This window comes from Asterias rubens, chromosome 17 (genome assembly GCF_902459465.1).
Source record: "Asterias rubens chromosome 17, eAstRub1.3, whole genome shotgun sequence".
Classification (NCBI taxonomy): Eukaryota; Metazoa; Echinodermata; class Asteroidea; order Forcipulatida; family Asteriidae; genus Asterias; species Asterias rubens.
Genome location: NC_047078.1, coordinates 6,803,817 through 6,823,549, shown reverse-complemented (window position 1 = coordinate 6,823,549; position 19,733 = coordinate 6,803,817). Strand labels below are relative to the sequence as shown.

The window sequence follows — 19,733 nt, the reverse complement described above, 5'->3', positions numbered from 1 at the left end:
CTGAATATAATATCAATATCTGTCATCTCTAAAAAATGTTGAGGAATATATAATTGAATAGGCCTATGTATGTTTCTTTTTTAGTTTCTACCACAAATCACACATAAATCTAGCCTATACAATACTCAAATTGTAGCCTACAGCTTGTTGGGTTTGACATGCTTGATGATTTAATCATGACCCTGTCATGATTAAATCATAAACAAGCTTTATTGATATTTTATTAAACTATTTTGTGTTCAATCAAAGTCAAAAGAACATGCATGGACCTACCTACGTACGTACATACATGTACAGTCCCTCGTTCTTCCGTTGAGTCGCAAAGCACACACTGATCCGATGGCATTATTGTCGTAGTTTTTTATATTAATATTACACATCTGACTTGGCTAAATAAAGCATGGAGGTACACCCATTCGTGGGTGAAACTGTCTTCCGCCACAGAAGCATGACCGTCCACCACAAACAATGTCAATGTTTACAAACTTATTGTTTACAACAAAAAATTGTAGAACACGTTACGTGATGACCGTATAACTGGAGGTGCAAAATATTTCCCACAATCCTTTGCGGGACGTCGGATTTTTGCTATCTGCAATAAGGTCTATATTGAACCCTTGCAAGCGCGTCACATGCAGCAACTGATGCCACGCTCACCATGTTGGTGGTCAATAGGTTTACGTGTAAATGCCGCGTCGCCTAAAATGCGCACTTCACTGAATAACACACGTTTACATTGACCACCAAAATGGTGCATCCAAGATTATTCTGATGATGACGTTAGGTGAATTGGGTTAAAACTCATGTACACTACATAACAAGAGTGGACCTGATAACAAAAGTCCACATAATGTAGGGGATTGAAACACTGTGTGAACTTGCACACATTCACACAGTGTTATTTGAAAGTGTTGAAGAATATGATGCCCCAACCCACCCACCCCAGTTATGCCAGTGTTTATGCCACATCTTCTCTGACAAGTCTCAATCGTGAGGGGCCCAAAATGTCTTACCAGTAGAGACTTGATTTCTGCATGAGTGGAATGATGTCTTGATTCTGCATGTCTGCAGTGAAGCATTCCAGACAGAATAGCGACTGGAGAATGGCGTTCATGTAACACGTATTACCAAGATTTGAGAATCTGGCGGAAAAAGTGCACAAATCAGACAAATCGTCACCAACATTACAAATGGACACACACAAATACAAGTAAAAAGTAGCAATCCGGGAAAACAGCAATGAACATTTTTAAAATCAAGCTCTGTAAAAAAAGTTATGGGTATTTTCAACTAGCTTTCTAACAATGGTTTCTTGATGCTTTGAACTTTATACATGCGTCGAAGATTGCAAAAAGGCATTTTCCGTTTTCACAAACTGACACCAGATAATACAACAAATAAGCAAAAAATAAAAAGCACATTGCACATTGAGACATTTGAGATAAAAACTAATTAATGTTATTATTGTTATAGATGGTAATGTTACATTGGTGCTAAAGAATATTAATGCAGTACCCGTATTGGCAGTTCGAATCCTATGTTAACATCTATTATATCGTTGTGGTACCCGCTGCCAAAACATAGGATTCAAACTACCTCTAGCTACTGGCAGTCACGGTAGTCTTATTGGTAAGACACTGCTCTAGATTTGCAAGGGTTGTGGGTTAGAATCCCACCCGAGTAACATGCTGGTGATATTTTTCCACAGCAATCGGGAAAGTACTGAGTATACAGTGCTAACACACATCGGTGAAAGGGTAAAAAAGTAATAATAATACTTTTTTTTTTAAGTGTGTGAATGACCTACCCTTGTAGACTGATCTGAGACGTCTTGACTGCTGTGGGGATGCTCTTCTGCCTCCAGCCGGGTAGCTTGTGATCGGGTACAACCTCTTTGAGTTAGAGACGCTCAGGAATCCAGGGGTACGCTTTACCGTGACGTTAGAGTTGGTTTGCCTGAGGGGACAAACAACATTAAGAATATGGGACTTGAGGCATTGCACGGTGGGGTATCAATAACCTAGGTATCAATGTTAGCGATAACAACATGCGTATCTCCTTGCTAGGTAGATTTCCTACCTTCTGCCTAGGTAGTATTTAAGAAGCAGGACAGTTCTTTTCAGAACTGAGAAGTCTCCCCAATAGACCCTTTCCATGAAATATGTAAATTGCACATAGCGCGTGCGCACTAACGTTTTGGTTGGCAAAATGAGGGAGCATCGCGCTGTTTTTTTAAACGGCTAATGGGTGCGTGACGCAGACGCGATTGCGCGTCTGCAACCAACAGGGTCTGTACGCATGCATGAATGTAATTAGCATATTTCATGGGTAGGGTCCATTCAGAGAATCTAATCTGAGGTAGTAGAGAAGTCTCCCGAATTAAAAAAAAGTTGTTGTGCTCTAAAGAAATCAACATCAGGTTGTGAGGACAAATGGAACTAATGCCATATAAAAAATAACATGTTTTTTTAAGGCCCCACTTTAAAAAACCCAATAAACTCACCTTGATTGTAGCAATGCATCCGTGGCAGAGTAACCAGCAATCTGGCGCCCTCTACTGTAGAAAGCTGATGCATTGGAAACCGGCTTGGGGGCAGCTGCAAGTCAGGGTTTAAAAAAAGAATTCACTAGTATTCTCATACTTTGTATTGTTACTAAAAATGACACTTCATCTAAGCCCTAAGCGGATATAGGCACGGGAAAATTCTGCATTTTAGATGCTCTGTGGTGCAATCTTAGGTAAATTTTGAGGGGGGACATTTGATATAGTGTCCCCCACCCTTCTAAAAAGTTGCGTCATCCTTATAGCCCCCAGGATTAATGCCCATGGCGAGACACAGGGTTGGTCTTACACAGTGCAATACTTGGGCTTCATGATTAAGGTGGTCAAAAAGATGGGGGGGACATTTGATATTGTGCCCCCCTCCCCTTGTCACCCCCCCCCCCACCCCCACCTATTTGATGCCCACCACCATTAGTAGGATTTGAAAATTTGTATGGTGGAATTGTAACTATAAGAACATTTTGCGATAACACTATGTGAATCTCTTTATGAGTAGTGTTGGTTCGGAAAAGAACTATTGGTTAAAGACTCATGTTTCTATTAATATACGCTGATCATCTACAGGAGAAAAATCATAAGAAAGACTGTACTTACTGTTTGTCTAGACGCTATTGCTCGTCGAAAGTACTTCAGTAGGGTTCTCTACGCAACCTAAAATAAACGACAAATATCGGACAAATTTACATCAGCTGTGTAGTTGCACGTTTTGTGTGCATTTGATCACTAGGCATAGTTAATTTTTTACAGTATTACATTTGAGAACCACCAGTTCCTTAAAAGCTCAGATATGCCTAGTTCATTTTGATGGGTCATAATAAATAATTTGCAGAAAATAATTAACTATTTGTCTTTTTAACGACAAATAAAGCATCAAAGTCTTTTGGGAAAAGAAATTACACACAAATTTCACAAGTACCTACATGTGAGGTGAAACTAAACATGGATTGGAAATCACTAACAAGGCAATTATTTTTTTAGAAACCTCTTTCATCAGTGAAAAGGGTACAAAAGAATTTAGGCATTGCATGGTGAGGTATCAATATATAATATTTGGTTTGCGGTAACACCATGTGTGTTTCTACTTGCCAGGTAGAGTTTGTTCTTAGAGAACTGTCTTTCTTTATTCTACTACCACAAAGAGTAGATTATCAGATTTTTGAGAGACTTGTTCTGAAAAGAACTGTCCTGCTTTGTAACTATACCCGGGCGGAAGGTATAGAAAATTGGCTGGGACAACTACTTTAGCTTTATAGGATCATAATTAACTGCACTACCGCGGAGTCAATCTCTTGACGATGACTAGAGCAAGCTAGTCAAAACGTTGAGACCAATTCAAGAACTGGATAGTGATTTGGTTCCCTATTGGGCAATCCCTATAGGCTTTTGGTTGCTTTTTGTTGATATGTCTCTAATTATTTTACTAATAATGTAAAAATTACACATTTCTACTTATTGTTGCTGTGTGTTTTGAAGTTTTTAAAGCCTAAGTGAATAAATAAATAAACAAATAAATAAATTACTTGATGGATTGGAATTGGACCAAAATTAAGTACAGTTTCAAGAAAAAGGACAAAGCTTTATGGAAAGATTTCTCCAAACTGTAATAACCTGGTTGTCTCTTCGTCTTTTATCCATATGCTTCAAGTCCTCTGCATTCTTCTCACTCAGCCTCTTCCTTGATTCAACCTCTTCCCTGCAAACAGTCAATCAAAACAAACAAAGCTCGGTAAATAACACCAAACTCACAAATCTCAACTCATGTTAATCCGGCATGGGTAGGCCTAACGTCTTCTTGATACTCCAAGAGTTTATGAAGACGCACCAAAAATTCAATCCATACTCAGTGATACCGCCTCTTGAAATACATAATTCTAAAAACTCCCCCTTTCTGGAGCTCCAGCCCTGGCCCCACGCGTCGACCTGGTATTCTTTTAAAACGTGAGAGCCCATAATTTAATAACAAGTATGCTAGTAGTAGTACAATAATTTCGCTGCATTGGCCTGCAACCCCCCCCCCCCCTCCCCCTGGGTTAAACAACAGAGGAACTGCAGTTGAAATGACCAGATAGAGAAAGGACCAATAATACTACAATTAATACCAGTATCAGCCGCCAGACTTGAGATTTGCTGAATTGGGCCCGCCAGACACCCCCCCCCCCTGGGTTAAACATCTGAGGAACCACCTAAAACCAAGTTGAAATGACCACTGATGACACTATTCCCAATACGCTTGCCCTATACACAGAATTCACTGCTTCCGTAAGCGCTGATTCTTTGCTCACGGTAAGCAGTGCCATGAAATTGGGCCCTGCTGGAGCTGTTTATAACCGGCTTTCTGAGCTAGCCTTTTAAGCGTAGAATGCCTAGAAACGTGGAGTAGGCACGCGCAAAAGCCAAAATTCGCCGCTAACCCATGAAATACGCTTGCCGTATACACAGAATTCCCTGCTTCCGTAAGCGCTGATTTTTTGCTTACGGTAAGCAGAGCCATGAAATTGGGCCCAGCTGGAGCTGTTTATAACCGGCCGGCTTCCGCGTGTCAGGCCTACGTACGCCAATATACTCATGCCGAACGCGCAATTCATAGCTTTTAGTAACAGGGCGTAATCTATTTCTAAGCGCGCGCGAATATCTATTTCTAAGCGCGCTTTTTAACAAAAGGGCATTTATGAATGGGAATAAAAGAGTAGTGACTTGTTCTTAAACGTATGTTGCCGTGCGATATAGGCCCTCGCCTTCTGCTCGGGCCTTTATCACCTGGCAACCACCCTGCTGGTTTTAAACGGCCAATAAAGAATTAGTCGCTTCCCTTTTGTTCCCCTATCAAATGTCCATCAATTGAACAGATAAACAGTTCTTGAACTTGGTTCATGAACTGCTCTAATGAACATGTTGTGAACTGTTTAAGGCATGTTCATGGACTGATCATGAACATTCTTGAAAGTTCATCGAGTCAAATTCCATCTTACCTGATGGGGTAGATTGGTTAGATGCATAGAGCTATATATACATACGTATATACAGCTGATGACAATTAGTTAACAACAGGGTGGACCACGTGAAGGTTGTCATCTCCCACCCCACAAAAGGGATCGTAATACATCTGAGTGTGTAACCATTACAACAATTGCTTCTTTGTAATGTTACCCCCTCTAATTATTATTTATTATTATTATTATTTTATGTTATTATTATATTATAAAACCTTGTTCATGAGTACTCTATACAGCTAAGACAATGGCATGACCTTTGTATACATACAACCTTGTTAATGAGTACTCTATACAGCTAAGACAATGTCATGACCTTTGTAATTATAAACCTTGTTAATGAGTACTCTATACAGATAAGATAATGTCATGACCTTTGTAATTATAAAACCTTGTTAATGAGTATTCTTTACAGCTAAGACAATGTCATGACCTTTGTAATGATAAAACCTTGTTCATGAGTACTCTTTACAGCTAAGACAATGTCATGGCCTTGTATTTATAAAACCTTGTTAATGAGTACTCTATACAGCTAAGACAATGTCATGACCTTTGTAATTATAAAACCTTGTTAATGAGTACTCTATACAGCTAAGACAATGTCATGACCTTTTTAATTATAAAACCTTGTTAATGAGTACTCTATACAGCTAAGACAATGTCATGACGTTTGTAATTATAAATCCTTGTTAATGAGTACTCTATACAGCTAAGACAATGTCATGACCTTTGTAATTATAAAACCTTGTTAATGAGTACTGTATACAGCTAAGACAATGTCATGACCTTTGTAATAATAAAACCTTGTTAATGAGTACTCTTTACAGCTAAGACAATGTCATGACCTTTGTAATAAGAAAACCTTGTTAATGAGTACTCTATACAGCTAAGACAATGTCATGACCTTTGTTATTATAAAACCTTGTTAATGAGTACTCTATACAGCTAAGACAATGTCATGACCTTTGTAATTATAAAACCTTGTTAATGAGTACTCTATACAGATAAGATAATGTCATGACCTTTGTAATTATAAAACCTTGTTAATGAGTACTCTATACAGCTAAGACAATGTCATGACCTTTGTAACTATAAAACCTTGTTAATGAGTACTCTATACAGATAAGATAATGTCATGACCTTTGTAATTATAAAACCTTGTTAATGAGTACTCTTTACAGCTAAGACAATGTCATGACCTTTGTAATGATAAAACCTTGTTAATGAGTACTCTTTACAGCTAAGACAATGTCATGGCCTTGTATTTATAAAACCTTGTTAATGAGTACTCTATACAGCTAAGACAATGTCATGACCTTTGTTATTATAAAACCTTGTTAGAGAGTACTCTATACAGCTAAGACAATGTCATGACCTTTGTAATTATAAAACCTTGTTAATGAGTACTCTATACAGCTAAGACAATGTCATGACCTTTGTTATTATAAAACCTTGTTAATGAGTACTCTATACAGCTAAGACAATGTCATGACCTTTGTAATGATAAAACCTTGTTAATGAGTACTCTTTACAGCTAAGACAATGTCATGACCTTTATAATAATAAAACCTTGTTAATGAGTACTCTATACAGCTAAGACAATGTCATGACCTTTGTAATTATAAAACCTTGTTAATGAGTACTCTATACAGCTAAGACAATGTCATGACCTTTATAATTAAAACCACCTCGTTAATGAGTACTCTATACAGCTAAGACAATGTCATGACCTTTGTAATTATAAAACCTTGTTAATGAGTACTGTATACAGCTAAGACAATGTCATGACCTTTGTAATAATAAAACCTTGTTAATGAGTACTCTTTACAGCTAAGACAATGTCATGACCTTTGTAATAAGAAAACCTTGTTAATGAGTACTCTATACAGCTAAGACAATGTCATGACCTTTGTTATTATAAAACCTTGTTAATGAGTACTCTATACAGCTAAGACAATGTCATGACCTTTGTAATTATAAAACCTTGTTAATGAGTACTCTATACAGATAAGATAATGTCATGACCTTTGTAATTATAAAACCTTGTTAATGAGTACTCTATACAGCTAAGACAATGTCATGACCTTTGTAACTATAAAACCTTGTTAATGAGTACTCTATACAGATAAGATAATGTCATGACCTTTGTAATTATAAAACCTTGTTAATGAGTACTGTATACAGCTAAGACAATGTCATGACCTTTGTAATAATAAAACCTTGTTAATGAGTACTCTTTACAGCTAAGACAATGTCATGACCTTTGTAATAAGAAAACCTTGTTAATGAGTACTCTATACAGCTAAGACAATGTCATGACCTTTGTAATGATAAAACCTTGTTAATGAGTACTCTTTACAGCTAAGACAATGTCATGGCCTTGTATTTATAAAACCTTGTTAATGAGTACTCTATACAGCTAAGACAATGTCATGACCTTTGTTATTATAAAACCTTGTTAATGAGTACTCTATACAGCTAAGACAATGTCATGACCTTTGTAATTATAAAACCTTGTTAATGAGTACTCTATACAGCTAAGACAATGTCATGACCTTTGTTATTATAAAACCTTGTTAATGAGTACTCTATACAGCTAAGACAATGTCATGACCTTTGTAATGATAAAACCTTGTTAATGAGTACTCTTTACAGCTAAGACAATGTCATGACCTTTATAATAATAAAACCTTGTTAATGAGTACTCTATACAGCTAAGACAATGTCATGACCTTTGTAATTATAAAACCTTGTTAATGAGTACTCTATACAGCTAAGACAATGTCATGACCTTTATAATTAAATCACCTCGTTAATGAGTACTCTATGACATTGTCATGACCTTTATAATTGAAATAACCTCGTTAATGAGTACTCTATGACATTGTCATGACCTTTGTAATTAAATCACCTCGTTAATGAGGACTCTATGACATTGTCATGACCTTTGTAATTAAATAACCTCGGTAATGAGTACTCTTAAACAACCTCCATATTCACACAACACAATGTCATGACCTTTCACATTAAAAGCTTTAAGAGTTACCAACAAAACAACATGGTGGCAACCATGTAAGCTACCCCAGAACAAATACCATGTAAACAATTAGACTAATAAATAATTGAAAGACAAATTAAGTAGTAACAATACAAAACTTAATGTCTATTAAACACTTAAACACACTCCTTAAACATATTGTTCTCTTTTTATTTGTTATGAATTTACTACAAATAAACTTATGTTGTTTCGTATTTTGTAATGAGCAAACTGCATTACAAATTAACTTAACTTGTTTCACGGTTGTAATGCGGTACTTCATTACGCACATGAAACGTTTACATACTTGCAATAAGGTACTTCATTGCAAGCATGTTATAATTACATGATTGTAATGAAGTACCTCATTACAAACATGCAGTTTTTGTATGTGAATACATGAACTTGTATAGTACCTCGATACAAGTTTAACATGTATTCTGTCTACATACTTGTAATGAAGTACCTCATTTCAAGTACGTTGACAACAATTCGAAAAGCACATATACTTCCAAGAATGAATTAAACAGACCAACGAAATGTGAAATCTTCACAAATCTTGTTGTGGCTTGTAGTCAGGCACCCTCTGGGATGTAGCTTGTAGTCAGGCACCCTCTGCGATGTGGCTTGTAGTCAGGCACCCTCTGGGATGTGGCTTGTAGTCAGGCACCCTCTGGGATGTGGCTTGTAGTCAGGCACCCTCTGGGATGTGGCTTGTAGTCAGGCACCCTCTGGGATGTGGCTTGTAGTCAGGCACCCTCTGGGATGTGGCTTGTAGTCAGGCACCCTCTGGGATGTGGCTTGTAGTCAGGCACCCTCTGGGATGTGGCTTGTAGTCAGGCACCCTCTGGGATGTGGCTTGTAGTCAGGCACCCTCTGGGATGTGGCTTGTAGTCAGGCACCCTCTGGGATGTGGCTCGTAGTCAGGCAACCTCTGGGATGTGGCTCGTAGTCAGGCACCCTCTGGTATGTAGCTCGTAGCCAGGCACCCTCTGGGATGTTGTCAGCAGCAGGTAGCACCCATCCCCAGCAGAACTGCAGACTCCTGAAATATATACCAATCGAGTCAAATCAACAAGTGTAACACTGCATGTCTCTATGTGGGTCTGTACATAAGCCCTTTCGATTAATTATGATCAGAATTTGGAAATTTATCTATGTTTGGTGCGCTTCAATCACATGGGATGATATCCTCTAGTCAGGCACCCTCTGGGATGTGGCTTGTAGTCAGGCACCCTCTGGGATGTGGATTGTAGTCAGGCACCCTCTAGGATGTGGCTTGTAGTCAGGCACCCTCTGGGATGTGGCTTGTAGTCAGCAGGCACCCTCTGGGATGTGGATTGTAGTCAGGCACCCTCTGGGATGTGGATTGTAGTCAGGCACCCTCTGGGATGTGGCTTGTAGTCAGGCACCCTCTGGGATGTGGCTTGTAGTCAGGCACCCTCTAGGATGTGGCTTGTAGTCAGGCACCCTCTGGGATGTGGCTTGTAGTCAGGCACCCTCTGGGATGTGGCTTGTAGTCAGGCACCCTCTGGGATGTGGCTTGTAGTCAGGCACCCTCTGGGATGTGGCTCGTAGTCAGGCAACCTCTGGGATGTGGCTCGTAGTCAGGCACCCTCTCGTATGTAGCTCGTAGCCAGGCACCCTCTAGGATGTTGTCAGCAGCAGGTAGCACCACATCCCCAGCAGAACTGCAGACTCCTGAAATATATACCAATCGAGTCAAATCAACAAGTGTAACACTGCATGTCTCTATGTGGGTCTGTACATTAGCCCTTTTGATTAATTATGATCAGAATTTGGAAATTTACCCATGTTTGGTGCGCTTCAATCACATGGGATGATGTCCTCTAGGCAGGCACCCTCTGGGATGTGGCTTGTAGTCAGGCACCCTATGGGATGTGGCTTGTAGTCAGGCACCCTCTTGGATGTGGCTTGTAGTCAGGCACCCTCTGGGATGTGGCTTGTAGTCAGGCACCCTCTGGGATGTGGCTTGTAGTCAGGCACCCTCTGGGATGTGGCTTGTAGTCAAGCACCCTCTGGGATGTAGCTTGTAGTCAGGCACCCTCTGGGATGTGGCTCGTTGTCAGGCACCCTCTGGGATGTAGCTCGTAGCCAGGCACCCTCTAGGATGTTGTCAGCAGCAGGTAGCACCCATCCCCAGCAGAACTGCAGACTCCTGAAATATATACCAATCGAGTCAAATCAACAAGTGTAACACTGCATGTCTCTATGTGGGTCTGTACATAAGCCCTTTCGATTAATTATGATCAGAATTTGGAAATTGATTTATGTTTGGTGCGCTTCAATCACATGGGATGATATCCTCTAGTCAGGCACCCTCTGGGATGTGGCTTGTAGTCAGGCACCCTCTGGGATGTGGCTTGTAGTCAGGCACCCTCTGGGATGTGGATTGTAGTCAGGCACCCTCTGGGATGTGGCTTGTAGTCAGGCACCCTCTGGGATGTGGCTTGTAGTCAGCAGGCACCCTCTGGGATGTGGATTGTAGTCAGGCACCCTCTGGGATGTGGCTTGTAGTCAGGCACCCTCTGGGATGTGGCTTGTAGTCAGGCACCCTCTGGGATGTGGCTTGTAGTCAGGCACCCTCTGGGATGTGGCTTGTAGTCAGGCACCCTCTGGGATGTGGCTTGTAGTCAGGCACCCTCTGGGATGTGGCTTGTAGTCAGGCACCCTCTGGGATGTGGCTTGTAGTCAGGCACCCTCTGGGATGTGGCTCGTAGTCAGGCAACCTCTGGGATGTGGCTCGTAGTCAGGCACCCTCTGGTATGTAGCTCGTAGCCAGGCACCCTCTAGGATGTTGTCAGCAGCAGGTAGCACCACATCCCCAGCAGAACTGCAGACTCCTGAAATATATACCAATCGAGTCAAATCAACAAGTGTAACACTGCATGTCTCTATGTGGGTCTGTACATTAGCCCTTTTGATTAATTATGATCAGAATTTGGAAATTTACCCATGTTTGGTGCGCTTCAATCACATGAGATGATGTCCTCTAGGCAGGCACCCTCTAGGATGTGGCTTGTAGTCAGGCACCCTATGGGATGTGGCTTGTAGTCAGGCACCCTCTGGGATGTGGCTTGTAGTCAGGCACCCTCTGGGATGTGGCTTGTAGTCAGGCACCCTCTGGGATGTGGCTTGTAGTCAGGCACCCTCTGGGATGTGGCTTGTAGTCAGGCACCCTCTGGGATGTGGCTCGTAGTCAGGCAACCTCTGGGATGTGGCTCGTAGTCAGGCACCCTCTGGTATGTAGCTCGTAGCCAGGCACCCTCTAGGATGTTGTCAGCAGCAGGTAGCACCACATCCCCAGCAGAACTGCAGACTCCTGAAATATATACCAATCGAGTCAAATCAACAAGTGTAACACTGCATGTCTCTATGTGGGTCTGTACATTAGCCCTTTTGATTAATTATGATCAGAATTTGGAAATTTACCCATGTTTGGTGCGCTTCAATCACATGGGATGATGTCCTCTAGGCAGGCACCCTCTGGGATGTGGCTTGTAGTCAGGCACCCTATGGGATGTGGCTTGTAGTCAGGCACCCTCTGGGATGTAGCTCGTAGCCAGGCACCCTCTGGGATGTTGTCAGCAGCAGGTAGCACCCATCCCCAGCAGAACTGCAGACTCCTGAAATATATACCAATCGAGTCAAATCAACAAGTGTAACACTGCATGTCTCTATGTGGGTCTGTACATAAGCCCTTTTGATTAATTATGATCAGAATTTGGAAATTTATCTATGTTTGGTGCGCTTCAATCACATGGGATGATATCCTCTAGTCAGGCACTCTCTGGGATGTAGCTTGTAGTCAGGCACCCTCTGGGATGTGGCTTGTAGTCAGGCACCCTCTTGGATGTGGCTTGTAGTCAGGCACCCTCTGGAATGTGGCTTGTAGTCAAGCACCCTCTGGGATGTAGCTTGTAGTCACGCACCCTCTGGGATGTGGCTCGTTGTCAGGCACCCTCTGGGATGTAGCTCCCAGCCAGGCACCCTCTAGGATGTTGTCAGCAGCAGGTAGCACCACATCCCCAGCAGAACTGCAGACTCCTGAAATATTTACCAATCGAGTCAAATCAACAAGTGTAACACTGCATGTCTCTTTGTGGGTCTGTACATAAGCCCTTTTGATTAATCATGATCAGAATTTGGAAATTTACCTATGTTTGGTGCGCTACAATCACATGCGATGAAGTCCTCTAGGCAGGCACCCTCTGGGATGTGGCTTGTAGTCAGGCACCCTCTGGGATGTGGCTTGTAGTCAGGCACCCTCTGGGATGTGGCTTGTAGTCAGGCACCCTCTGGGATGTGGCTCGTAGTCAGGCACCCTCTGGGATGTTGTCAGCAGCAGGTAGCACCACATCCCCAGCAGAACTGCAGACTCCTAAAATATATACCAATCGAGTCAAATCAACAAGTGTAACACTGCATGTCTCTATGTGGGTCTGTACATAAGCCCTTTTGATTAATTATGATCAGAATTTGGAAATTTACCTATGTTTTGTGCGCTTCAATCACATGGGATGATGTCCTCTAGGCAGGCACCCTCTGGGATGTGGCTTGCAGTTAGGCACCCTCTGGGATGTGGCTTGTAGTCAGGCACCCTCTGGGATGTGGCTCGTAGTCAGGCACCCTCTGGGATGTAGCTCGTAGCCAGGCACCCTCTGGGATGTTGTCAGCAGCAGGTAGCACCACATCTCCAGCAGAACTGCAGACTCCTGAAATATATACAAATCGAGTCAAATCAACAAGTGTAACACTGCATGTCTAAGTGGGTCTGTACATAAGCCCTTTTGATTAATTATGATCAGTATTTGGAAATTTACCTGTTTGGTGCGCTTCAATCACATGGGATGATGTCTCTGGGATGTGGCTTGTATTCAGGCACCCTCTGATACTACAACTGATGCTACAACTGATGCTACAACTGATACTACAACTGATACTACAACTGATACTACAACTGATACTACAACTGATACTACAACTGATACTACAACTGATACTACAACTGATACTACAACTGATGCTACAACTGATGCTACAACTGATGCTACAACTGATGCTACAACTGATGCTACAACTGATGCTACAACTGATACTACAACTGATGCTACAACTGATGCTACAACTGATGCTACAACTGATGCTACAACTGATGCTACAACTGATACTACAACTGATACTACAACTGATGCTACAACTGATGCTACAACTGATGCTACAACTGATGCTACAACTGATGCTACAACTGATACTACAACTGATACTACAACTGATGCTACAACTGATGCTAGAACTGGTACTAGAACTGATGCTACAACTGATACTACAACTGATGCTACAACTGATGCTACAACTGATGCTACAACTGATGCTACAACTGATGCTACAACTGATGCTACAACTGATGCTACAACTGATGCTACAACTGATGCTACAACTGATGCTACAACTGATGCTACAACTGATGCTACAACTGATGCTACAACTGATGCTACAACTGATACTACAACTGATGCTACAACTGATGCTACAACTGATGCTACAACTGATGCTACAACTGATGCTACAACTGATGCTACAACTGATGCTACAACTGATGCTACAACTGATGCTACAACTGATGCTACAACTGATGCTACAACTGATGCTACAACTGATGCTACAACTGATGCTACAACTGATGCTACAACTGATGCTACAACTGATGCTACAACTGATGCTACAACTGATGCTACAACTGATGCTACAACTGATGCTACAACTGATGCTACAACTGATGCTACAACTGATGCTACAACTGATGCTACAACTGATGCTACAACTGATGCTACAACTGATGCTACAACTGATGCTACAACTGATGCTACAACTGATGCTACAACTGATGCTACAACTGATGCTACAACTGATACTACAACTGATACTACAACTGATGCTACAACTGATGCTACAACTGATGCTACAACTGATGCTACAACTGATGCTACAACTGATGCTACAACTGATGCTACAACTGATGCTACAACTGATGCTACAACTGACGCTACAACTGACACTACAACTGACACTACAACTGACGCTACAACTGACGCTACAACTGATGCTACAACTGATGCTACAACTGATGCTACAACTGATGCTACAACTGATGCTACAACTGATGCTACAACTGGTACTACAACTGATGCTACAACTGATGCTACAACTGATGCTACAACTGATGCTACAACTGATGCTACAACTGATGCTACAACTGATGCTACAACTGATGCTACAACTGATGCTACAACTGATGCTACAACTGATGCTACAACTGATGCTACAACTGATGCTACAACTGATGCTACAACTGATGCTACAACTGATGCTACAACTGATGCTACAACTGATGCTACAACTGATGCTACAACTGATGCTACAACTGATGCTACAACTGATGCTACAACTGATGCTACAACTGATGCTACAACTGATGCTACAACTGATGCTACAACTGATGCTACAACTGATGCTACAACTGATGCTACAACTGATGCTACAACTGATGCTACAACTGATGCTACAACTGATGCTACAACTGATGCTACAACTGATGCTACAACTGATGCTACAACTGATGCTACAACTGATGCTACAACTGATGCTACAACTGATGCTACAACTGATGCTACAACTGGTGCTACAACTGATGCTACAACTGATGCTACAACTGATGCTACAACTGATGCTACAACTGATGCTACAACTGATGCTACAACTGATGCTACAACTGATGCTACAACTGATGCTACAACTGATGCTACAACTGATGCTACAACTGATGCTACAACTGATGCTACAACTGATGCTACAACTGATGCTACAACTGATGCTACAACTGATGCTACAACTGATGCTACAACTGATGCTACAACTGATGCTACAACTGATGCTACAACTGATGCTACAACTGATGCTACAACTGATGCTACAACTGATGCTACAACTGATGCTACAACTGATGCTACAACTGATGCTACAACTGATGCTACAACTGATGCTACAACTGATGCTACAACTGATGCTACAACTGATGCTACAACTGATGCTACAACTGATGCTACTACTGATGCTACAACTGATGCTACAACTGATGCTACAACTGATGCTACAACTGATGCTACAACTGATGCTACAACTGATGCTACAACTGATACTACAACTGATGCTACAACTGATACTACAACTGATGCTACAACTGATGCTACAACTGATACTACAACTGATACTACAACTGATGCTACAACTGATGCTACAACTGATACTACAACTGGTGCTACAACTGGTACTACAACTGGTACTACAACTGATGCTACAACTGATGTTACAACTGGTACTACAACTGATGCTACAACTGATGCTACAACTGATGCTACAACTGATGCTACAACTGATGCTACATCTGATGCTACAACTGATACTACAACTGATACTACAACTGATGCTACAACTGATACTACAACTGATACTACAACTGATGCTACAACTGATACTACAACTGATGCTACAACTGATGCTACAACTGATGCTACAACTGATACTACAACTGATACTACAACTGGTACTACAACTGGTACTACAACTGGTACTACAACTGATGCTACAACTGATGCTACAACTGATGCTACAACTGATGCTACAACTGATGCTACAACTGATGCTACAACTGATGCTACAACTGATGCTACAACTGATGCTACAACTGATGCTACAACTGATGCTACAACTGATGCTACAACTGATGCTACAACTGATACTACAACTGATACTACAACTGATACTACAACTGATGCTACAACTGATGCTAACAACTGATACTACAACTGATGCTACAACTGATGCTACAACTGATGCTACAACTGATGCTACAACTGATGCTACAACTGATGCTACAACTGATGCTACAACTGATGCTACAACTGATGCTACAACTGATGCTACAACTGATGCTACAACTGATGCTACTACTGATGCTACAACTGATACTACAACTGATACTACAACTGGTACTACAACTGGTGCTACAACTGGTGCTACAACTGGTGCTACAACTGATGCTACAACTGATGCTACAACTGATGCTACAACTGATGCTACAACTGATGCTACAACTGATGCTACAACTGATGCTACAACTGATGCTACAACTGATGCTACAACTGATGCTACAACTGATGCTACAACTGATGCTACATCTGATGCTACAACTGATGCTACAACTGATGCTACAACTGGTGCTACAACTGGTGCTACAACTGGTGCTACAACTGGTGCTACAACTGGTGCTACAACTGATGCTACAACTGATGCTACAACTGATGCTACAACTGATGCTACAACTGATGCCACAACTGATGCCACAACTGATGCCACAACTGATGCCACAACTGATGCCACAACTGATGCCACAACTGATGCCACAACTGATGCCACAACTGATGCCACAACTGATGCCACAACTGATGCCACAACTGATGCCACAACTGATGCCACAACTGATGCCACAACTGATGCCACAACTGATGCCACAACTGATGCCACAACTGATGCCACAACTGATGCCACAACTGATGCCACAACTGATGCCACAACTGATGCCACAACTGATGCCACAACTGATGCCACAACTGATGCCACAACTGATGCCACAACTGATGCCACAACTGATGCCACAACTGATGCCACAACTGATGCCACAACTGATGCCACAACTGATGCCACAACTGATGCCACAACTGATGCCACAACTGATGCCACAACTGATGCCACAACTGATGCCACAACTGATGCCACAACTGATGCCACAACTGATGCCACAACTGATGCCACAACTGATGCCACAACTGATGCCACAACTGATGCCACAACTGATGCCACAACTGATGCCACAACTGATGCCACAACTGATGCCACAACTGATGCCACAACTGATGCCACAACTGATGCCACAACTGATGCCACAACTGATGCCACAACTGATGCCACAACTGATACTACAACAGCAACAGCAACAGCAACAGCAACAGCTGTAATAAATAATAATAAATAATAATAATTAATAATAATAATAATAATTAATAATAATAACCGAATTTATAAAGCGCCTTTTCCAAAGGATGCAAAGCGCTTAAATGCGTAAACCGCGGACCGGCGGAAGAGTTGCATGCCTGGAGCGCTATGTTTGAAATATGAGACCCAAGGACGCCTCTCATTGAACAGACTTATAAGAAACCTCAAATATTTCCACACAGTTTTAAATTGAAATGGATGTCCACAGGCCAATAATGAAATTGTAAGATACAACAGACTTTTATTATGGTGTGGCCATCTTGATTTTCTTCCATGGAAATCAATGTAACCAAACCAAGGCTGGAAGATGTATGGTCTGGTTCCTTTTTGTACAATGAGTATTAGCAGAGATGCCAACATTGAATTTTAAAAAAGAGTAGCATCTCCCAAATGTCAAGGGCGAGCGCAGCTTGGGCGAGCGCAGCTTGGGCTCCCTAAACCGATCTTTCTATTACTCACTACAGTGCTAATTAGCTCATTTTCAGGCATTGTTGTGAAATAACAATTACCTGTATGCATCAACAGAACAGCTACAAATGTTTATAGTGGCCAGTGAAAAAAAAATTGAAAAAAACCCTGATTTCCCTCATCTTCTGACTATGTTTCAAAAAAAAAAGGAAACATAAAAAAGGGTGGCCTTACTTAAATGTAACATAAAAAAGGGTGGATTTACTTAAATGTTTTTGTTTTAATGATCAGAAACGCACAACAAGCTATTGGGAGAGAGAACAAAAAAAAAAAAAAAAAAAAAACGTGTCCGGATTTTGGGCAAAAAATATGTGTCCGTATTTTGGGCATTGTCTGGACATCGGCGCTACAATTACTGGTAGGAAAACATGGAAACTGTCTAGCTTAGACCTCACAGGCCACTCAGTTGAAGGTGTTTTTGTTCAGAAGGTCTCCTTTTTTTGTCGCCATTATTTCGTACTTTTTTTGCCAAGCTTCGATGAAGTACATGTACAGCCAGCGTGGGCACAATAATAGTGGATACATGAGGAATGAGGTTACTGTGACACGTTAGCTCACACACAACCTCATTCCCCATGCACGTGTGCACTATTCCCCATCGTGTAATAGAGATCAATGGGTACGATCTTGCAGAAATGCACTAGCGTAAAAAATGCACACTCAATCAACCGGCCAGCCAGCGGGGGCCCGGGATGGCACACAACAATCATTATGTCGAGACACGTACATTGGTCGAGTGAATTCGCCGCTATTATTCAACACTGCGTTCTAAAATTAAAAGTGTTATTTTTCTTTTCTGTTACAATTGTTTTGATATTTTTCTTAATTTTTATTTCCACTTAATGGTTCATTAGTTACTTGCATGTATTGTACGATTTAATAAAATTATATTGGGCGGCTTGTTTAGCGTGTTTTATTGAGTATTATTGTAGCGTCGTAGTCACGGCTCGAAATCGTATTTGCTACGCCCAAATCGTGTATGTTGGTATCTCTGTATTAGCATTCAATACTGTTATTGGATACATTGAACATGACCGATATGATGGCAGTATGATGCAGGTCTCTACTTACTGTTTTCTTTCCTCTCCTCAAGTAGCAGTTGTTTCTCTTGGAATGAGGCCATGAAGACCGACCCCTCTTCCTCCTTGCGCATCTGGAAGGCGCTCTTTTGACGTTCACTGTACTTTGGAATCCTTTACGAAAAAGAGCAAGACAAAACAAAAGATGGAGAGATGAACTAAGTACATGAAGGGGCATTGCTTGGCAACCAGACCATTGCTGTGCACTAGCGGGTCGTGTGCAGGCGGCAGCGAATAAACCCGAAGAAACCACACGTCCAGACACGTCACTATTTTTGGCAATATGTTTGCTGCCACCATCGGTGAAAGGTGCTCTTGTTTGGGGAAGCCCTTATGTTGCGAATTTTGTTTTTTTCTCAAATACAAGATGAGTGTAAAAATCTAGGAATAAGGTAAGGTACTAAAATACAGATCTTTTAAATGTAGATGGCTGAAGGGGGGTATTTTGTATGGTCTTTAAGCAC

The 19,733-nt window shown here is 41.4% G+C and overlaps 1 long non-coding RNA gene across 2 annotated transcripts; it reads right to left on the bottom strand.

Moving 5' to 3' along the window:
* Positions 1 to 972: 972 nt before the first annotated feature.
* On the bottom strand, positions 973 to 19,300 carry LOC117301634. 2 transcript variants are annotated; one of them, XR_004520342.1, is made up of 5 exons: positions 4,172 to 4,192; positions 3,158 to 3,214; positions 2,504 to 2,597; positions 1,808 to 1,956; positions 973 to 1,142 (listed from the first exon to the last, which is right to left on the bottom strand). It is a non-coding gene; the product is annotated as an uncharacterized LOC117301634 (long non-coding RNA). The 2 variants fall into 2 exon arrangements; XR_004520343.1 differs by lacking the exons at positions 3,158 to 3,214; positions 4,172 to 4,192 and adding an exon at positions 19,262 to 19,300 and having other exon boundaries at positions 974 to 1,142.
* Between the last annotated feature and the right edge of the window lie 433 nt (positions 19,301 to 19,733).